Genomic DNA, 4,450 nt, shown 5'->3' with positions numbered 1-4,450 from the left:
CCAGGTTCAACCCAGTCTCCTGCCTCAGCCTCCTGAGTAGCTGGGATTACAGGCATGTGCCACCATGCCTGACTAATTTTGTATTTTTAGTAGAGACAGCGTTTCACCGTGCTGGCGGCCAGGCTGGTCTCGAACTCCCAACCTCAGGTGATCTGCCTACCTCAGCCTCCCAAAAGGTTGGGATTACAGACGTGAGCCACCATGCCCGGCCTATTTTATTTTTTTAGACAGACTCACTCTGTCACACAGGCTGGAGTGCAGTGGTGTGATGTCAGCTCACTGCAACTTCTGCCTCCTGGGTTCAAGCGATTCTCCTGCCTCTGCCTCCCACGTAGCTGGGATTGCTGGCATGTGCCACCATGTCCGGCTAATTTTTGTACATTTATTTATTTATTTATTTATTTATTTAGATGGAGTCTTGCTCTGTCGCCCAGGCTGAAGTGCAGTGGCGCGATCTCAGCTCACTGCCACCTCTGCCTCCCAGGTTCAAGCAATTCTCCTGACTCAGGCTCCTGAGTAGCTGGGATTACAGGTGCCTGCCACTATGCCTGGCTCAGTTTTGTATTTTTAGTAGAGACAGGGTTTCACCATGTTGGCCAGGCTGGTCTCAAACTCCTGACCTCAGGTGATCCACCCGCCTCGGCCTCCCAAAGTTCTGGGATTACAGGCGTGAGCCACCACACCCAGCCTAATTTTTGTACTTTTAGTAGATATGGGGTTTCACCATCTTGGCCAGGCTGATTTCAAACTCCTGACCTCAAGTGATCTGCCCGCCTCAGCCTCTTAAGGTGCTGGGATTACAGGCATGAGCCACTGTGCCCAGCTAATTTTTTCTAGTATCAAAGGAATCATCAGGGTCTTCCCTTTCTTTTGATTCATTTATTTTCTTGGTTCTGAAATATTTTTTTAAATATGGAATGCTTCATGAATTTGTGTGTCGTCCTTTCACAGGGACCATGCTCATCTTCTCCATGTCACGTCAATTTTAGTATGTGTGCTGCCAAAGTGAGCACTGGTTCTGGATTGATTGATTGATTTGTTTATTTTTGAGATGGGGTTTCACTGTGTCTTCCAGGTCAGAATACAGTGGCATAATCATGGGTCACTGCAACCTTCACTTTTTAGGGCTCAAGCAATCCTCCCGCCCGGGCCTCCCAAAGTGTTGAGATTACAGGCATGAGCCACTGTGCCCAGCCTAGAATTTTTAACTGCTCACTTTGATGCCTGGTTTTGGTTGTACTAGACATTCCCACTACTTTTTTCTTTAAAAATTACTGGTTTGTTCAGCTCCTTAAAAGGATCTTTGGTGTTTTATACATCAAAATATGTGAGGCCAGGCATGGTGGCTCAGGCCTGTAATCCCATCTATTTGGAAGGCCAAGATGGGAGGATCACTCTAGGCCAAGAGTTTGAGACCAGACTGGGTAACATAGTGAAACCCCCATCTCTACAGGAAAAAAAAAAAAAAAAAAAAAAAAAAAGCCCGGGTGTGGTGGTGCAAATCTGTAGTCCTAGATACTTGGGAGGCTGAAGCAGAAGAACTACTTGAGCCTGAGAGTTTGAGGCTGCAGTGAGCTATGATCATGCCACTGCACTCCAACTGGGATGACTGAGTGAGACCCGGCCTCAAAAATAAATAAATAAAATAAAATAGACAATAGAATCTTCTGAGCTTTTTACCCTTTCCACAGGTTATAGGTGCCTGCGAGAAATAGTGTTACAGGTAGACATTTTTCATTGCAATATAACTGGGATACCTTTTCTAACCATGTTATTGTGCAGACAGAGAATGAAAAGTCAGTCGGCTGGGGCTATAGCAGGAATTCAGGCATTGTGCAAATGGCTCAATTTGAAGGGCCTTTTTTTTTCTTTTTTTTTTTTTTTTTTGAGACAGAGTCTTGCTCTGTTGCCCAGGCTAGAGTGCAGTAGGGCAATCTCGGCTCACTGCCCCCTCAGCCTCCCAGGTTCAAGCGATTCTTATGCCTCAGCCTCCCGAGTAGCTGCGATTACAGGTGCATGCCACCATGCCCAGCTAATTTTTGTATTTTTAGTAGAGACGGGGTTTCACCATTTGGCCAGGCTGGTCTTGAACTCCTGATCTCAAGTGATCCTCCAACCTCGGCCTCCCAAAGTGCTGGGATCACAGGCGTGAGCCACCATTCCTGGCCGATACCCTCCTCTTAAGTCTGGATCAAACCTGCTAGTTTGCTTCATTTTTGTTTTTTGTTTTTTTGTTTTTCCTAATGAGACAAGGTCTGCTTTGTCCTCCAGGCTGGAGTGCAGTGGTGTGATAGTTCATTGCAGCCTCAACCTCCTGAGCCCAAGAGATCCTCCTGCCTCAGCCTCTTGAGTAACTGGGACCACAGTCACATGCCATCAGTCCCAATTAATTTTCTGTAAAGGCAGGGTCTTCCTATATTGCCTAGGCTGGTCTTGAACTTCTGGCCTCAAATGATCTTCTCACTTCAGCCTCCCAAAGTGCTGAGATTACAGGCATGAGCCACTGTGTCCAGCAAGAAATAAGAAGGTTTAATTTATTGGTGTGAGCTGGCCAGTTGGCTGTGCAGAGAGCTGCTGATGTGAGTGGGTTTAGGGCCAGGGTGAGAAGCCATGATCCTTACGAGCTCCTCTGCACCTCCACCTTCTGGAAAAGGGCAGAGTCCCCTCAGTCAGACTCTCCACCGGCTCTCGGTGGGCCCTGACTCAACATACTTCTGACTTGTTGTCATTGTGGTTCCTGGTTTGTGGCACTAAGCATTATTATTATTATTATTATTATTATTATTATTATTATTATTATTTTGAGTCAGAGTCTTACTCTGTTGCCCAGGCTGGAGTGTAGTTGTGCAATCTCAGCTCATTGCAACCTTGACCTTCCTCGTTCCAGCAATCCTTCTGCCTCAGCCTCCCAAATAGCTGGGATCACAGGAGCCCACCACCAAACTCAGCTAATTTTTGTATTATTATTATTTTTTAGAGATACTAGGTATCCCTATATTGCCCAGGCTGGTCTTGAACTCCTGGGCGATCCTCCCACCTCAGCTTCCCAAAGTGCTAAAAGTTACAAATGTCAGTCATCACAATCTGGACAGAGTTTTTTAAAAATCAAATTGAGATTTTATTTCAAAATTTAAACAAGATTTTAATATGTTTAAATTAGGCCAGGTGTAGTGGCTTACGCCTATAATCCTAGCACTTTGGGAGACCGAGGCGGGAAGATTACCTGAGGTCAGGAGTTCAAGACCAGCCTGGCCAACATGGTGAAACCCTGTCTCTAGTAAAAATACAAAATTTCTGGGCCAGGCATAGTGGCAAGTTCCTGTAATTCCAGCACTTTGAGAGGCCGAGGCAGGAAGATTGCAAAGTCAGGAGTCTGAGACCAGCCTGGCCAACATAGTGAAACCCCATCTTTACTAAAAATACAAACAATTAGCTGGACGTGCTGGTGGGAGCCTGTAATCCCAGCTACTTCGGAGGCTGATGCATGAGAATCGCTTGCACCTGGGAGGTGGAGGGTGCAGTGAACCAAAGTCGTGCCACTGCACTGCAGCCTGGGTGACAGAGCAAAAGTTTCAAAAAAAAAAAAAAAAGAAAGCGAAGGAAGGAAGGAAGGGAGGAAGGAAGGAAGGAAGAAAGGAAGGAAGGAAGGAAGGAAGGAAGGAAGGAAGGAAGGAAGGAAGGAAGGAAGGAAGGAAGGAAGGAAGGAAGGAAGGAAAAGAAAATTATGAAAACTGTCTCTTGAATATATGGGCACCTCCTGAAGAGGGAGTTGGTTAAGGGGAGGCCCTGGCAGGTGGGCTAGGCTATCCTGGCAGGGCAGGAGCTGGGACTTCAGTGTATCCGGTGTCTGGACCACAACGGTGCCCTTTGTCACAAGTACCCATCTGCATCCACTGACTTACATGGGGGAACCTGGGGGAAAACCAGTGATATGGGTTGTCTGTGTCCCCAACCAAATCTCATCTTGAAATTTAGCTCCTATAATCCCCACGTGTTGTGGAAGGGACCCAGTAGGAGGTAATTGAATCATGGGAGTAGGTTTTTCCCCTGCTATTCTCATGCCAGTGAATAAGTCTCGAGATCTGATGGTGTTATAATTTATAACAGGAGGGCAAAGTTAACGTGTGAGATTCCCCCACTCCTGAGTGGGAGGCTCTAGGCTGGCAGCCTGGCCCTTGCGTGGGTCCCTGTTGATCAGCTCCTGGAGGACCTTATTTTCTCTCCACCCTGGGGATTCCCTAGGACATAAATTTCCTAGATAAGCCTAGGAAGGGATGAGTGGCCCAGCTATGTAATAAGGTATGCCTTGACCCCAGGAGGGGTGATGTGGTGTGGATAATGACTGCCTCCAAATAGAGCCATGACCTAATCCACAGAACTGGGGAATGTTACCTTATATGACAAAAGGGACTCTGGGGATGTGCTTAAGTCAAGGACCTTGAGATGGAGA

The 4,450-nt window shown here is 46.8% G+C and overlaps 1 non-coding gene across 1 annotated transcript; it reads right to left on the bottom strand.

Annotated features, from left to right (window-relative positions):
* Positions 1 to 906: 906 nt before the first annotated feature.
* LOC115898416 lies at positions 907 to 1,013 on the bottom strand. Its single transcript, XR_004058154.1, has one exon. It is a non-coding gene; the product is annotated as a U6 spliceosomal RNA (small nuclear RNA).
* Between the last annotated feature and the right edge of the window lie 3,437 nt (positions 1,014 to 4,450).

This window comes from Rhinopithecus roxellana, chromosome 6 (assembly GCF_007565055.1).
Source record: "Rhinopithecus roxellana isolate Shanxi Qingling chromosome 6, ASM756505v1, whole genome shotgun sequence".
In the NCBI taxonomy this organism is placed as follows: domain Eukaryota; kingdom Metazoa; phylum Chordata; class Mammalia; order Primates; family Cercopithecidae; genus Rhinopithecus; species Rhinopithecus roxellana.
Note: the sequence above shows the minus strand (reverse complement) of the source record. Positions and strands in the feature narration are given on the sequence as shown.